Below are 18,516 nucleotides of genomic sequence, written 5' to 3' on the forward strand. Positions count from 1 at the left end.
ATTTCTCCTCATCTCAGTCCTAAATGGCTGACCCCTTATTCTGAGACTGTGACCCCTGGTTCTAGACTCCCCAGCCAGGGGAAACACCCTTCCTGCATCTACCCTGTCAAGCCCTGTAAGAATTTTGTATGTTTCAATGAGATCACCGCTCATTCTTCTAAACTCTAGAGAATATAGGCCCAGTCTACTCAATCTTTCCTCATAGGACAAACCCCCCATCCCAGAAATCAGTCTGGTGAACCTTCATTGCACTCCCTCTATGGCAAGTTTATCCTTCCTTAGGTAAGGAGACCAAAACTGTGCACAATTCTCCAGGTGTGGTCTCACCAGGGCCCTATATAATTGCAGTAAAACTTCTTTACTCTTAAAGAGTCATAGAGTCATAGAGTAATACAGCACAGAAAGAGGCCCGTCGGCCCATCGTGTCCGCAGCGTCCATCAAGCCCTGTCTATTCTAATCTCATTTTCCAGCACTTGGTCCATAGCCTTGTACGCTATGGCATTTCAAGTGCTCATCTAAATGCTTCTTGAATGTTGTGAGGGTTCCTGCCTCTACCATCCTTTCAGGCAGTGAGTTCCACATTCCAACCACCCTCTGGGCAAAAAAGTTTTTCCTCAAATCCCCTCTAAACCTCCTGCCCCTTACCTTGAAAATATGCCCCCTGGTTATTGACCCCTGTACTAAGGGGAAAAGTTCCTTTCTATCTACCCTATCTATGCCACTCATAATTTTGTACACCTCAATGAGGTCCCCCCTCAGCCTTCTCTGCTCTAAGGAAAACAACCCCAGCCTGTCCAGTCTCCCTTCATAGCTGAAGCGCTCCAGCCCAGGTAACATCCTGGTGAATCTCCTCTGCACCCTCTCCAATACAATCACATCCTTCCTATAGTGTGGCGAACAGAATTGCACACAATATTCCAGCTGTGGCCTAACTAGCGTTTTGTACAGCTCCATCATAACCTCCCTGCTCTTATATTCTATGCCTCGGTTAATGAAGGCAATTATCACATATGCGTTTTTAACCACCTTATCTACCTGTCCTGCTGCCTTCAGGGATCTATGTACATGTACACCAAGGTCTTTCTGATCCTCTGTCCTTCCTAGGGTCCTATCATTCATTGTGTATTCCCTTGCCTTGTTAGTCCTCCCAAAATGCATTACCTCACACTTTTCAGGGTTAAATTCCATTTGCCATAGTTCTGCCCATCTAACCATCCCGTCTATATTGTCCTGTAGCCTGGGGCTTCCCTCCTCGCTATTTACCACTCCACCAATTTTCATGTCACCTGCGAACTTGCTGATCATACCTCCTACATTCATATCTAAATCATTAATGTACACTATAAACAGCAAAAGACCCAGCACCGATCCCTGCGGTATACCACTGGACACAGGCTTCCAGTCACAAAAACAACCTTCGACCATCAACCTCTGCCTCCTGTCACTAAGCCGATTTTGGATCCAAAATGCCAAATTGCCCTGGATCCCATGGGCTCTTAACTTCTTGACCAGTCTCCCATGCGGAACTTTGTCAAAAGCTTTACTGAAGTCCATGCATTCATCAGCTGCACTACCCTCATCCACAAACTCATCACCCCCTTGGAAAATGCAATCAAATTGGTTAGACATGATCTCACCCTGACAAAGCTATGCTGACTATCCTTGATTAATCCTTGCCTCTCCAAATGGAGACAAATTCTGTCCCTCAGTATTTTTTCCAATAATTTCCCTACCACTGATGTTAGGCTCACTGGCCTGTAATTCCCTGGTTTATCCCTACTACTCTTCTTGAATAATGATACTACGTTAGCTGTTCTCCAGTCCTCTGGCACCTCCCCTGTGGCCAGAGAGGTTCTGAAATTTTTTGTCAGAGCCCCTGCAATCTCCTCCCTTGCCTCACACAGCAGCCTGGGTTACATCTTGACTTTTAAGCCTACTAAAACTGCTAGTACCTCCTCCCTCTCAATACTAATTTGTTCAAGTATATCACAATCCCCCTGCCTGATTTCTATGCCTACATCTTCCTTCTCCATAGTGAACACAGATGCAAAATGTTCATTTAAAACCTCACCTACATCTTCCGGCTCTACACACAGATTGCCACTTTGGTCCCTAATGGGCCCTACTCATTCCCTGGTTGTCCTCTTGCCCTTAATATACTTATAAAACACCTTGGGATTTTCCTTTATTTTGCCCGCCAGTGTTTTTTCATGCCCCCTCTTCGCTCTCCTAATTTTTTTTTACGTACCCCTCTGCACTTTCTATACTCCTCTAGGGCTTCCACTGTTGTTGTCCTTTGTATCTGCCAAAGGCCTCCCTTTTTTTTCTAATCCATTCTTGTATATCCCTTGACATCCAGGGTTCCCTGGGCTTGTTGGTCCCACCCTTGACCTTTACGGGAACATGTTGGCGTTGTACTCTCTCTATTTCTCAAAGACTCCCACTGCTCTGATGTGGATTTTCCTACAAGTAGCTGATCCCAGTCCACTTTGGCCAGATCCTGCCTTATCATATTAAAATCGGTCTTCCCCCAATTTAGAACCTTTATTTCTGGTCCATCTTTGTCCTTTTCCATGACTACCTTAAATCTCACCGAATTATGGTCACTGTCACCAAAATGCTCTCCTACTGACACATCTACCACTTGCCCGGCTACATTCCCTAGAATTAGGTCCAGTACCGCCCCCTCTCTTGTAGGACTTTCTACATGTTGGCTCAAAAAGCTCTCCTGGATGCACTTTAAGAATTCAGCACCCTCTAAGCCTTTCACACTCTGACTATCCCAGTTAATATTGGGGAAGTTGAAATCCCCTACTATTATTACCCTATTATTTCTACACTTCTCTGAGATTTGCCTACATATCTGTTCCTCAACACTCCCTGACTGTTTGGGGGCCTATAGTACACTCCCAGCAAAGTGCTTGCTCCCTTTTTGTTTTTAAGTTCTACCCATATGGCCTCATTAGAGGAACCTGCTAAGATATTATCCCTCCTTACTGCGGCAATTGACTCCTTGATTAATATTGCGACACCACCTCCTCTTTTACACCCCCCTCTGTCTCGCCTGAATATTCTATACCCCGGAATATTGAGCTGCCAGTCCTGCCCCTCCCTCAACCATGTCTCTGTGACAGCAACAATATCATACACCCATGTGTTCATCAACACCTTCAATTCATCTGCCTTACACGCAAGACTCCTTGCATTAAAATAAATGCCATCCAGCTTTGCCATACTCCCTTGTGCCATTACATATTGACTCTGCCTTCCAGGCTGACTTGTTTTTTCCTCTATATTTGGCTGTGCATCACCCCCTACTATAGCTCCACTCTGTATCCCATCCCCCTGCCAAGTTAGTTTAAACGCCCCCCCCCCCCCAACAGTACTAGCAAACCTCTTCGCAAAGATGTTGGTCCCGTTCCCGTTCAGGTTCAACCCGTCCGGCTTATACAGGTCCCGCCTACCTCAGAAGCAGACCCAGTGATCCAGGAAACTAAAGCCCTCCCTCCTGCACCAACTCTTTAGCCACGCATTCATCTGCTCTATCCTCCTACTCCTATACTCACCAGCACGTGGCACCGGGAGTAATCAGAGATTACAACCTTTGAGGCCCTGCTTTTTAATCTGCTACCTAGCTCCCTAAATTATTGTTGAAGGGCCTCATCCCTCTTTCTACCTATGTTGTTGGTACCAATGTGAACCTTGACCTCTGACTGTTTGCCCTCCCCCTTCAGAATGCCCTGCAGCCGTTCAGTGACATCCTTGACCCTGGCACCAGGGAGGCAACATACCATCCTAGAGTCACGTCTGCGGCCACAGAAACGTCTATCTGTTCCCCTGACGATAGAATCCCCTATCACTATTGCTCTCCCACTCTTTTTCCTCCCCTCCTGTGCAGCTGAGTCACTCGCAGTGCCACGGACTTGGCTCTTGCTGCATTCCCCTGAGAAACCATCTCCCCCAGAAGTGTCCAAAATGGAAAATCTGTCGGAGAGGGAGATGGACCCAGGGGACTCCTGCACTACATTCCTAGTTCTTTTTCTCTGTCTCATGGTCACCCATTCCCTGTCTGCCTGTGCACTCTTTACCTGCGGTGTGACCGCCTCATTAAACGTGCTATCCACAAAGATCTCAGCTTTGTGGATGCTCCACAGTGACTCCAGCCGCAGCTCCAGCTTCGAAACGCAGATTTCGAGTAGCTGCAGCTGGAGACACTTCCTGCACATGTGTTCGCCCTGGACACCGAAAGTGTCCCTGACTTCCCACATAGCGCAGGAGGAGCACTCCACGCTGCCGAGCTGCCCTGCCATGTCCTAAACTTAACTTACTCCCTTTACTTCCTTTAAATTAAAGAATATTAAATACACTAGGGATCTTACTTTACTTTAAACACTACTTACTCTAAACTAGAGACCTTACTTTTACTTCAATGACTGGACAGTAGAAATACTCACCAGATCCTACTTACCAATCAGCTCCTTCCCTTATACTCCAATCCTTTTGTAATAAAGGCCAACATACCATTTGCTTTCCTATTTGCTTGCTGTATCTGCATGTTAACTTTTAATGATTTGTCTACAAAGACACCCAGGTCCCTCTGAACACCAATATTCCCCAATCTCTCACCATTTAAAAATTACTCTGCTTTTCTATTTTTCCTACCAAAGTGGATAACTTCATATTTCTCCACATTATATTCCATTTGCCATGTTCTTGGCCACTCACTTAGCTTGTCTATATCCACTTGAAGCCTCTTTGCATCCTCCTCACAACTTACATTCCCACCCAGCTTTGTATCATCAGCAAACTTGGATATATTACATTTGGTCCCCTCATCCCAATCATTGATATAGATTGTGAATAGCTGAGGCCCAAGCACTGATCCTTGCGGTACCCCACTAGGTACAGCCTGCCAACCGGAAAATGACCCGCTTATTCCTACTCTCTGTTTCCTGACCATTAACCAATCCTCAATCCATGCTAGTATATTACCCCCAATCCCATGAGCCCTAATTTTGTTTAATAACCTCTTATGTGGCACCTTATCGAATGCCTTCTGAAAATCCAAATACACCACATCCACTGGTTCCCCCTTATCCTGCTAGTTACAACCTTAAAAAACTCTAACAGATTCGTCAAACATGATTTCTCTTTCATAAATCCGTGCTGATTCTGCCCAATCCTATTATTTTCTAAGTGCCCTGTTACCACGTGTTTTATAGAAGATTCTAGCATTTTCCCTACTACTGATGTCAGGCTATCCGATCTGTAGTTCTCCATTTTCTCTCTCCCTCTTTTCTTAAATAGTGGGGTTACATTTGTTACCTTCCAATCCACAGGAAACGTTCTAGAATTTATGGAATTTTGGAAAATGACAACCAATGTATCCAGTGTCAGCTGTGGCTCAGTTGCTAGCACACTCCCCTCAGAGTCAGAAGGTTGTGGGTTCAAGTCCCACTTCAGGGGCTTGAGCACATAAAGCTAGCCTGACACTCCAGTGCAGTACTGAGGGAGTGCTGCACTGCCGGAGGTGCCGTCTTTCAGATGAGATGTTAAACTGAGGCCCCCGTCTGCTCTCTCAGGTGGGCGTAAAAGATCCCATGGCTCTATTTTGAAGAAGAGCAGGGGAGTTATCCCCAATGTCCTGGCCAATATTTATCCCTCAACCAACATAACAAAAGCAGATTATCTGGTCGTTTTCACATTGCTGTTTGTGGGAACTTGCTGTACGCAAATTGGCTGTTGCGTTTACCACATTGCAACAGTGACTCCATTTCCAAAGAAAAAGTACTTCATTGACTGTAAACTGCTTTGAGATGTCCGGTGGTTCTGAAAGGCGCTGTATAAATGCAAGTCTTTCTTTCTATCTCTATAGCCACCTCTTTCAAAACCCTAGGATGATGTTGCTGAGTGACATCATATTGATGACAATAAGGGGGGGCCGGGGACACCAGAGGTAATGTGGATAGAGAAGCCATTGCAGGTGATTCTCTGGCTACAACTGGATAGATAAGAATGGAACCAGGCGAGGGCTGTCCCACCCAGCTGGATGACGGAGGCGAGGTGTTGGAGGAGGATGGTGTGGTCAAAGGCTGCAGACAGGTTGAGAAGGAAATGTTGTTATACTACTGATTGATTGATGTGAAAGCAGGGACAGGTAGAGGCCAGGCTTCTGTACGAGTTTGGTTAAATAATTCAGAGAAATTGTAGCAGATTAACAAAAGAAAGAAATTGCATTTATAGAACACCTTTCACAGGACATCCCAAAGCACTTTGCAGCCAATGAAATACTTTATGAAGTGTAGTCACTGTTGTAATTTAGGAAACGCGCCGGCCAATTTGCGCACAGCAAGCTCCCACAAACAGCAATACGATCATGACCAGATAATCTGTATTTCGTGATGTTGTTTGAGGGATAAATATTGGTCCCAGGTCACCGGGAAGGACTCCCCTGCTTTTCTTCAAAATAGATGGAGTCTCAGTTTAATGTCTCATTCAAAAGACGGCACCTCTGACAGTGCAGCACTCCTTCAGCACTGCACTGGGAGTGTCAGCCTGGATTTTGCGCTCCAGTCTCTGTAGCAGGGCTTGAGCCCGCCACCTTCGAACTCTGAGGTGAGAGTGCTGCCCACTGAGCCACAAAGTGACAAGGAGACTTTGCTAATGAAATGTAGACTTTGTAAATAAAAGGAATTCCTAAGGTCTGCGGTATATGCAGGTAGAATTTACTACTGTGTGCAGTATGGTGGCTAAGTGTTGTAAATGATCAGGAATTGCAAAACAAGTTGTGACTAATGAAAAGCTTCTAAGAGCCAACACTAAAAATAGTACATACTGAAACAAATGATAGCTGCTTCAAGTAATAAAAGGCAGTGGCAAAAGGCGTTAGGGTTCATCTTCTTCTCTTTCGGGGGTGAAAATATTGCACAGTAACTGAAAGTAGGTCAGGATGAGGAGGAGTAGATCCTGTGGATACGGTGCATAGCAACAACAGCCAAATGAAGCCGAGAAGGAATAGAGGAGGGACTGTGGCATTGATCTTCGAGAGTTAGTCATTTTTACTGCTACGCGCAACAATGCAGTCTGGTTTCTGGGGGCTGTTCCCTTCTAACTCTGCACCATCGAATGGCTGGTTTACCGCTGCAGAAAACGATTATTGCTCCTGAACTACGACCCCCTCCCCCCTCCACTCTGCTAAGCCATGGAGAAGATCCAATTAGTGTAAGCAATGTATCTATTTTAAAACTTCATGCCACAACCCCTATAAATCACATTTGGCAATACATTTAATACCGTGTCTCTTTTACATACAGGGTGTAGTGACTGTTTAAAATCCACTGATGGATCATAATGCATCATAAAGCAGTACTAATAACCTGTTCAATATTCCTGTTGACTCCAATTTGTGCAATGCCTTATTTTTGGATTACATTATATAAATCCATTGATCTCATCAGAATGCACGGAACAGGCGGTAGCATAGTGGTTATGTTACTGGACTAGCAATCCAGAGGCCTGGGCTAATAATTCTATAGGTAAATGTGAGTTAGATTGAAACTTATAAAATTCTGACAGGACTGGACAGACTAGATGCAGGAAGGATCTTCTCGATGGTGGGGGAGTCCAGAACCAGGGGTCACAGTCTAAGGATTAGGGGTAAGCCATTTAGGACAGAGATGAGGAGGAATTTCTTCACCCAGAGAGTGGTGAACCTGTGGAATTCTCTACCACAGAGGGCGGTGGAGGCCAGTTCATTAAATATATTCAAGAAGGAGTTAGATATATTTCTTAAGGCTAAAGGGATCATGGGATATGGGGAGAAAGCAGGGACAGGGTACGGAATTTGGATGATCAGCCATGGTCGCATTGAATGGCGGAGCAGGCTCGAGGGGTCGAATGGCGGAGCAGGCTCGAGGGGTCGAATGGCGGAGCAGGTTCGAGGGGCCGAATGGCGGAGCAGGCTCAAGGGGCCGAATGGCGGAGCAGGCTCGAGGGGCCGAATGGCCGACTCCTGCTCCTATCTTCTATGTTTCTCTGTGAGTTCAAATCTCACCTTAGCAGTGGGGGATTTCAAAATCTGTTAATTAAATAAATCTGGAATTTAAAAAAAAAAGTTTTTATCCATAATGGTGAATTAAAGCCCCATCTGGTTCACTAATGTCCTTCAGGGAAGAAAATCTGTTTGGGCTGAGTCAAGCCACTCAGTCGTACCAAACTGCTACAATGAGATCTCTGCGCTCCTCTAATTCTGCCCTCTTGAGAATCCCTGATTATAATCGCTCAGCCTTTGGTGGCCGTGCCTTCTGCTGTCTAAGCTCTGGAATTCGCTACCTCCTTTAAGACGCTCCTTAAAACCAAGCTTTAGGTCACCTGCCCTAAATTTATCCTTTTGTGGATCGGTGTCAAATTTTTTTGTTTTATAATCGCTCCTGCGAAGCGCCTTGGGGCGGTTTACTACGTTAAAGGCGCTATATAGATACAAGTTGTTGTTGGTGACAAAGTCAGCACTGTGGGAGCACCTTCGCCTTCTCAAGGGCAACTAGGGGTGAGCAATAAATGCCGGCCTTGCCAGCGATGTCCACATCCTGTGAATTAATACATTAAAAAAAATACAGAACAGGCAGAGAGCAACGACAACAACTTGCATTTATACAGTAGTAAAACGTCTCAATGCGCTTCACAGGAGCGATTACCAAACAAAATTTGACATGAGCTGCATACGGAGATATTAGGACAGATGACCAAAAGCTTGGTCAAAGTGGTAGGTTTTAAGGAGCGTCTTAAAGGAGGAGAGAGAGGTAGCGAGGTGGAGAGGTTTAAGGAGGGGATTCCAGAGCTTAGGGCCGAGGCAGCTGAAAGTACGGCCGCCAATGGTGGGGCAATTAAAACCAGGGATGCACAAGATGAAAGAGGCCATAATTGGGGAACCTCAGAAATCACAGAGAGTTGTAGGGCAGGAGGAGGTTACTGAGATAGGGCGGGGCGAGGCCAAGGAGAGATTTGAAAACAAGGATGAGCCCTGGTGCAAGTTAGGATTCGAGCAGCAGAGAACAAAGCAAAATATTCTTTTTTTTATTCGTTCCTGGGATCTGGGTGTCACTGGCAAGGCCAGCATTTATTGCCCATCCCTAATTACCCTCGAGAGGGTGGTGCTGAGCCGCCTTCTTGAACCACTGCAGTCCGTGTGGTGAAGGTGCTCCCACAGTGCTGTTAGGGAGGGAGTTCCAGGATTTTGACCCAGCGGCGATATACTTTTCTAAGTCAGGATGGTGTGTGACTTGGAGGGGAACTTGGAAGTGGTGGTGTTCCCAAGCGCCTGCCGCCCTTGTCCTTCTAGGTGGAAGAGGTCGCAGGTTTGGGAGGTGCTGTCGAAGAAGCCTTGGTGAGTTGCTGCAGTGCATCTTGTAGATGGTACACACTGCAGCCACGGTATGCCGGTGGTGGAGGGAGTGAATGTTTAAGGTGGTGGATGGGGTGCCAATCAAGCGGGCTGCTTTGTCCTGGATGATGTCGAGCTTCCTGAACATAGTTGGAGCTGAACTCATCCAGGCAAGTGGATGATATATACCATATATTAGTTACATTTTCTCTGATTCAGATGATATATTTTGCTGCACTGACTACACTTCAAAAGTACTTCATTGGCTGTAAAGCGCTTTGGGCTGTGCTGAAGTTGTGAAACGCATTGTATGAATGCAAGTTCTTTTTAACCACCTATTTCAAAGACGTTCCCGAACGGGCAGAGGGGAGCTAGCCCCACTCACCCCCGACCCCAGAATACTTTGGCACTTCCAGAATTTTCTAACGTTCTAGTAACCATCAGCTTCAGTCAACATTCACTCAGTTGTGAGAAACGGGTAACAGCTTAATTCAGTGAATGCCCGTGTGGCAGTGAAGTCAGTAATGTTATAATGATTATCCTGGCTGCTGCCAAGAATCCTCCACAGTCTTTCATTCACTACGTTGCTCTATGTGGTGACTGGCAGCTCGACAAAACATTGTTTTATTTTTAAACATGTATTATCTCTTTTTTTGACAGGAGACAAAGATTTTATCCCGTAGTCCTGTTGCTTTAGTCTCGAGACCATGTGTAGAAATGGAAGCAATTGATTCGTAATACTGTGATGACTAGTGCATTACACCACTTTATCTGTTGTTTATACTCCTCTGCTTTTTTTAATTCATTCTCAGAGATGATCCCCATCCCTAATTGCCTTTGAGAAGGTGGTGGTGAACCGCCTTCTTGAACCGCTGCAGTCCGTGTGGTGAAGGTGCTCCCACAGCGCTGTTAGGGAGGGAGTTCCAGGATTTTGACCCAGCGACAATGAAGGATCGGCGATATATTTCCAAGTCAGGATGATGTGTGACTTGGAGGGGAACTTGGAGGTGGTGGTGTTCCCATGCGCCTGCTGCCCTTGTCCTTCTAGGTGGAAGAGGTCGCGGGTATGGGAGGTGCTGCTGAAGAAACCTTGGCGAGTTGCTGCAGTGCATCTTGTAGATGGTACACACTGCAGCCACGGTGCGCCAGTGGTGGAGGGAGTGAATGTTTAAGGTGGTGGATGGGGTGCCAATCAAACGGGCTGTTTTGTCCTGGATGGTGTCGAGCATCTTGAGTGTTGTTGTAGCTGCTCTCATCCAGGCAAGTGGAGAGTATTCCATCACACTCCTGACTTGTCCCTTGTAGATGGTGGAAAGGCTTTGGGGAGTCAGGAGGTGAGACACTCGCCGCAGAATACCCAGCCTCTGAGGTTCAAGAAGGCAGCTCCCTTTAAGAGGGCACTTCAGAGACAACTACATTGGTGTGGGACTGGAGTCACATACAGGCCCAGACTGGGTAAAGACGACAAGTTTCCTTCCCTATAGGCCACTAGTGAACCAGTTGGGTTTTTAGAACAATCCGACAGCTTCATGGTCACTTTTACTGAGACCTTTTCCTTTCCAGATTAATGTGAGTTCAAGTTCTCAAAGTGTTCTCTGGGTTACTAGTCAACTATCCTAATATAGAGTAAGATAGTAATAGTGTAAAGGGCAGAGAGGGGGAAGATCTTCTGAAGTGTGTTCAATGTGATCATGGCTGATCATCCAAATTCAGTACCCTGTCCCTGCGTTTTCCCCATATCCCTTGATCCCTTTAGCCTTAAGAAATATATCCAACTCTTTCTTGAATATATTTAATGAATTGGCCTCCACCGCCCTCTGTGGCAGAGAATTCCACAGGTTCACCACTCTCTGGGTGAAGAAATTCCTTCTCATTTCAGTCCTAAATGGCTTACCCCTTATCCTTAGACTATGACCCCCGGTTCTGGACTCCCCGACCATCAGAAACATCCTTCCTGCATCTAGTCTGTCCAGACCTGACAGAATTTTACAGGTTATAAGTGGAGCAAGTGTCAGTAGGGGAACATGTAGGGAACAGTAATCATAGTATCATAAGGTTTAGATTAGCTATGGAAAAGGACAGGGAGCAATCTAGAGTAAAAATACTTAATTGGAGGAGGGCCAATTTCAGTGGGTTGAGAACAGATCTGGCCCGGGTAAATTGGAATCAAAGATTGGCAGGCAAAACTGTAATCAAACAATGGCCTGCCTTTAAAGAGGAGATGGTTCATGTAGAGTCAAGGTTTATTCCCACGAGGGGGAAAGGTAGGGCAACCAAAGTCAGAACTTCCTGGATGACAAAAGAGATAGAGAGTAAGATGAAGCAGAAAAAGGGGGCATATGACAGATGTCAGGTTGAGAATACAAGTGAGAATCATGCTGAATATAGAAAGTTCAGAGGGAAGTGAAAAAGGAAATGAGAGTGAAAGAGTATGAGAATAGACTGGCAGCTAACATAAAAGGGAATCCAAATGTCTTCTATAGCCATATCAATAATAAATGGGTAGTAAGAGGAGGGGTGGGGCCAATTAGGGACCAAAATGGAGACCTACACATGGAGGCAGAGGGCATGGCTGAGGTATTAAATGAGTACTTTGCCTCTGTCTTCACCAAGGAAGAAAATGCTGCTGAAGTCATAGTGAAAGAGGAGGTAGTGGAGATACTGGATGGGATAAAAATTGATAAAGAGGAGGCACTAGAAAGGCTGTCTGTGCTTAAAGTAGATAAGTCACCAGGACCAGCTCATCTCAGGGTCAAATCGAATGTCAAGTTTGCGAACGGTCTGGTTCACCCTTCGAGAGTGGCCAGGGATCAGGATGGATTTGGTGGCTAGAGAAAGGAGTTTGTGGCGGGGACCAAAGACTACAGCTTCAGTCTTCCCAATATTTTGTTGGAAGAAATTTCTGCTCATCCAGTACTGGCTGTCGGACAAGCAGTCTGACTAATCAGAGGCAATGGAGGACAGTGAACACAGGAACTGCTGGATGAAAAAAGACCGAGCTCCATTTAGTTCACTTTCTACCATCCTGGCAGTCGCATGATACAATGATAATGGAGTAGTTGACGAATCATAGGAATCAATCTTTAGCACTTAATCTATGACCGACCCTGACATGAGGTGAGGAAAACCCCCAGTGGGGGAGAGCATTTGGGAACCACAGGTCCAAAGTCACCTGTTCCTCCCGATCACGCTACACTCACCACATGTCACGTCTCAAATTACTCACATACTGGATCACAAAATATTGGCCCGGATTTTACGGTCAGTGGTGAACAAATGGTGCTCACCATTCATTATGCGTGCAGCAGCCCACAGATTTTGGTGGGCATTTTATTGCGGCAACTTATGGTAATAAGACAGCCATTTCAGTGCAGTGCCCTCTAGAGGGGATCTGGGGCCTGTGTGAGCAGGACAAGCAACAGCACATCTCTTCAATCAATCAGATTGAAGAATCCTTACTGAGGCACGCAGAGCCCCAACCAGGAAGTGTCAGTTAGGATATTTAATTCAATGTAAAATCACGTACAGAAAGTGAAATAAAGAGAGGGCAAGAAAGATGGGATAAGAAAGAGAGACAGAGACAGAAACAAAAAGTAAAAAATTATAATTTTTACTTTTTAAAAATCTCCAACAATAATTAAAATCTGAACGAATGAGACTCCACACTTGTAAGAGTTAATTTTCAGAGCCAGAGAGGTTGTTTGGCAGTAATTAAGACTTATTACACTGCTAAAAATTCACTTATGCTTGAATGGACCAGTCCTAACATTTTCTGACTTGATTCGTGGGTATCGAGTGGGTAAGTGCCGCCACTTCACGCCCTTCATGTGTTTGAATGCCGAGTCTCTCGGCGCGGCACCAGTGTAGCGCAGCTTGTGGAGGGGCAGGGCAACTCAGACAGCAACTTCCTGACTTCCGTGTTTAACTGCGCCTGTGCAGATGCCGGAAGTTGCTGCCCAACTTTCACCTGATAGCCACACCGTTATTCCTATCGCAAAATCCGGGCGTGTATTTTTGAAAGGAATCTGTCTAATTTGCATTTGATGAATGAGCGAGTAAATTAGCAGCGACATAATACAATTCTATATTTACAGAAATGTATTTAATTTCTCCAGTAAGAAAAAGAATAAGAGCAGTCCAATCAAAAGCTAAGTTATGCTTTTATATATCACTATTATTATTTGTGCATGTTCCGTTTCTTTCTTGCAATTTTTTCTGACTACAGGAGGTAGTGAGTCTACCTTATTTTTTTCCTGTGAAGATTCCAGTCAGTTTGACTATCTTGTATTAAATCACTTAACGAACAGATCCAATCCCTTACAGTCGCTTTCATTGCTTACTTCGGATTTTCATAACTGAAAGTCATATTCAAAAATAATAGGCTGCCGCACATTTAGCTGATTAAATCCCCTATATAAGTGGAAGGACATAAGAGCATAAGAATTAGGAACAGAATTAGGCCATTCGGCCCCTTGAGCTTCCTTCTCCATTCAATAAGATCATGGCTGATCTTCGACCTCAACTCCACTTTCCCCACCTGATCCCCATATCCCTTGGTCCCTCTGGAGTCCAAAAATCTATCGATCTCAGCCTTGAATATACTCAGTGACTGAGCCCCTACAGCCCTCTGGGGCAGAGAATTCCAAAGATTCACAACCCTCTGAGTGAAGAAATTCCTCCTCATCTCAGTCCTAAATGGCTGACCCCTTATCCTGAGACTGTGACCCCTGGTTCTAGACTCTCCAGCATCTGCCCAGAGTTAATCAATTTAAAATAAATAGGCCAATTTCACTTTAAAAGATCGTACGGAAGAATGTAATTGGAGCGGGCTAACATTCTATCGTTATTATTGCCAACAGTCATTTCTAACCTATTGTTTTATTGCCAATCATTTCCCTCTCCTCCTACACATTAATCTCCTTTTCTTATTATTCTTTCTGTGTTGAAACAACGCGTGAACGTACACACTGATCAGTAAATATATAAACCTCCAGCCCTACAGCATCCGAGATCTCTGCGCTCCTCCAATTCTGGCCTCTTGTGCGTCTTAATTTTCATTGCTCCACCATTGGCGGCTATGCCTTCTGTTGACTGGGCCCTAAGCTCCGGAATTCCCTCCCTAAACTTCCCCGCCTCTCTCTCCTCCTTGAAGACGCTCCTTATAAACGACCTCTTTCACAAAGGCCGTGTAGCCTGATCCTGCTCCTATTTCGTGTGTCTAATTCTGTTAGATTCAGGAGATGGTTCTGTGATCGTGGATTGGCGGATAGGATCAGATCAGCCATGATCTTATTGAATGGCGGAGCAGTCTCGAGGGGCCGATTGGCCTACTCCTGCTCCTATTTCTTATGTTCTTATGTAAAGCTTTTGGTCACCTGACCTAATTTCTTCTTGCATGGCTCAATGTCAAATTTTGTTTGTTAATCGATCCTGTGAAGCGCCATGGGATGTTTCACTACATAAAAGGCGCTGCATAAATGCAAGTAGTTGCTGTTGAGAGTGCAGAGGGGATTTACTAGAATGGTATCAGTGATGAAGGACTTCAGTGATGTGGAGTGACTGGAGAAGCTGGGATTCTACCCCTTAGGGCAGAGAAGGTTAAGGCAGATTTAACAGGGGTGTTCAAAATCATGAAGGGTTTTGACAGAGTAGATAAGGAGAAACGGTTTCCAGTGGCAGGAGGGTCGGTGACCAGAGGATACAGATTTAAGGTAATTGCCAAAAGAACCAGAGGGGAGATGAGTGGAATTGTTTTTACGCAGCGCGTTGTTGTGATCTGGAATGTACAGCCTGAAAGTTCTGAAAAATCCAATAGGAAATTCAGGAGAAACTTCTTTACCCAGAGACTGGTTAGAATGGGGAACTCGCTCCCACAAGGAGTAGTCTAGGTGAATAACATAGGTGCATTCAAGGGGAAGCTAAATAAGTACATGTGGGAGAAAGGAATAAAAGGCTATGCTGATAGAGTTAGATGACGAGGGTGGGAGGAGGCTGTTAAGTATGTGTATTGTATTGAACAATTAACACAAAGACTTAAACGTATAACTCAAACAGGTCTTTCCTGGTTGGAGGTAGGGACTACACGTAAATCTTTACTTCATGCCCACAGGCGGGAACTGAGGGGGATCAGTACCCACAGTACTATTTATACCCCTATGGCCAGGAGTGGTACTGCGTATCACTACGCTCAACAAGTAGTGCAGTCCTGTCCATAGGTTCAAAGTAGCACACATATTACATACACAACATTCCTCCCTTCCTAGCTTTACAGTCATCTCCCCATTTAACATAACGTAATAACATATATACATATATAACTTCAGGTTTACATAACAGAATAACATAGATACATAGATAACTTCATGTCAAAACAGATCACAGATTCAGTCTCTGCGGAAAACAGTTCACAGATTCAATCTCTGTGGTGGAGTCGGTTCACGTTGCTGGAGTGACTCATTCAATAGTCCTTCCATGGATTTAACAGTTTGAACTTCCGAACTGAATTGGCTCCGTTCGGAGGGACCACGTGTGTGATCTGATAGAGGTAATAATGGTTCAGATGGGTCATCTTCTGTTTCGACTTTTCCTTTTCTGCTTCTTGGAGACTCTCTGGGCTCCACTGTCAGCTGCCAGCTGCATGCGCAGTTCCTCCTTCTCTCCCTCCTTTTTCCGTAGTAGAGCCACCTTCTCCCGATGTTCCGTAGACTTTCGGTGCTCCTCCATGATTTCTGTATGGTGGGAGTCGAAGTTACAAGTTGGGCAGGACAGGACATAGTAATATTCGGTGTCGTCCTGATCTAGGCCAGCGAGAGGGTCTTCTATTTCCTCCATACCCAGCTGGGCGTTAGCCAGCTTTTGTTCCAAGTCCAGACACCTTTCCTGAAGAGACTTCTTCATGCGTACCTCTTCATCCAGCTTTTTCTGGGCTTTCAGCAAGTCGTTTACTAATGACCTCATTTGAGATTTTACTACTTCAACTTCTTTTGGAGATTGATTGATCGGACTATTCAATCCCTCTACCGGAGCAGCTGTTTCAGCGGTCTGTTGTTCTACGTTGACGTGAGTCAGCGTACTTTTGGCATCCAAGGGCTGCTCTGTTGCAGTCATCTCAGTCTGTGTTGCCACCTCAGCTCTTCCAATAACCTTTGAGAGCTCCGAACCCCTTTCGTTTGAATATTGAAGTTCGTGTTCAAGTTTTTCCCATTTCAGAGTCCTGTCCTTCAGCATATGCAGGAGTTGGCTGACCGTTAACTCCTATGACATCAGACGTTTTGTGTGCTCCTGCTCCATTTTCTCCATCAGCTGCTTCTGTTGTCTTTCCAGATTCTCCAACTCTATATCAAAGAACTCTTTCGTTGCATTCAACTCTTGCTCACAACAGCGAAGCATTTGTTCTAATTGCTGTTGTAGTTTGAAATGGAGTTGAGTTCGAGCCCGGTGTCCCTCAGAAATGGACACATCAGTAGACTTGCCAGACTCAGAATCCACAGTTAAACTATGTTGTTGTTGCTCAGTGGAATTCTGTGCTGAAACTTCGTCTTTTGCACCTGAGTTGGGCTTACCATCATCCGTTCCAGAGTCTGGGCCGACTATCTTCACCGAGTTCTCACTCGTTATTGTTTGTAGGAAATGCCAGTCCATATTCATTTTCCTAATCCACTCCCATCCTAGTAGTGGAGAACCTCCTTCAGATATCACATATAAGTCCATTATTTGACTGTCTTCGCCCTTGTGGACCACTGCAACCTCTATTTTCCCGATGGGGTACACTCTTTGCCCCGTGTATGTTTTCAATATAATCCCCGTATCCTGTAGGGGAATATGTTGGAATAACTTTCCGTAATCTTTCTTATTTATGACCGTCAATGCCGATCCAGTGTCCAATTCCAGTTTTACTTGGACTCCTTCTATCTGAAGAGTGACCCAAATTGTCTGGAGGTCTGCACCCTTACCAGCGTTGAGTACTCTTAAGCTAGCCAGTTCATTACAGCTTAAGCTAGCCAGTTCATTACTGCTAGCGTCTGAATCGGACTCCTGTTCGGTCACCTTGTGTACCTTTGCGTATTTTCCTTGCGGTGACTTCTTGTTGCTGGTCTTCTTCCCTGACCTGCATACTCTAGCTATATGTCCAAGCCTACCACAAGTTCTACATTCTTGGTTTTTAAACCAACACTGGTTCTGATCATGCGTTGTCTTTCCACAACGATAACATTTGCCAGAACTCGCACCCAATTTGTGCGCACTGAGCTCCGGTGACCGTAGCTGCATTACTGCCGTGCCTCTCGCTGCGGCTTCGTGTGCTGCTGCCATAGTGACCGCCTTCTCAAGCATCAGCTCATTCTCCTCGAGCAGTCGCTTTTGTGTATCCTGTTTAAATAAACCACACACAAATTTGTCTCGAAGTGCCTCTGTCAGTCCCGTTCCAAACTGGCAATATTTCGCTAATTTACGCAATTCCAGCAAATAATCAGCATTGCTTTCATGCTGTAGCTGCCTTCTGTCGTAAAATTTAAATCGTTCCGCTAGCATCAGCGGCGTGGGGTTTAGATGATCTTTCAGGACAGTAACAATCTCATCGAACGTCTTATCCGCCGGTTCATCTGGTGATAACAGGTGTTTCAATTGCCCGTATGTCTTCGCACCCATTAAATTTAATAATGTTAGAGCTTTATCTTGGTCACGAATTTTATTGGCCTTACAATAATTTTTTACTCTTTCAACATATATGGCCCAATCTTCGAGGTCACTATCAAAGGTGCTAATATTCCCATGTTTAGGCATTGTAGATTTGCAATTTCTCAGATTTTATTTTCTTTACTTGTTATCAAAGATGGCGGCTTCCCGCTCTTGCCGTCGTCCTCCGCCCACAAAATGGCGGTTTTCCCGCGCTTGGCGGTCTTCACCCGTCCCCCGACGCCGTCTCCCTTCAGCCCCCGAGTGCGGCCCTTATCTTCGCCGCGATCGCCCGAGTGCGGCCCTTATCAGCGGATGCGATCGCTGGATAGCGAAGTGGCTCCCGACCGAAGCGGCTCTTGCTCGCTCCCTCCCGGGCTCTGGCTTACCCGCTCGCGCGTTTCACCGCGGCTCTTATCAGGGATTGCGATCGCCCTTATCTTCTCCAACTTCCCCAGCCCTG

The sequence above is a fragment of the Somniosus microcephalus genome, chromosome 1 (assembly GCF_052327205.1).
Source record: "Somniosus microcephalus isolate GS21.2 chromosome 1, FLI_Smic_1.0, whole genome shotgun sequence".
Lineage (NCBI taxonomy): Eukaryota > Metazoa > Chordata > Chondrichthyes > Squaliformes > Somniosidae > Somniosus > Somniosus microcephalus.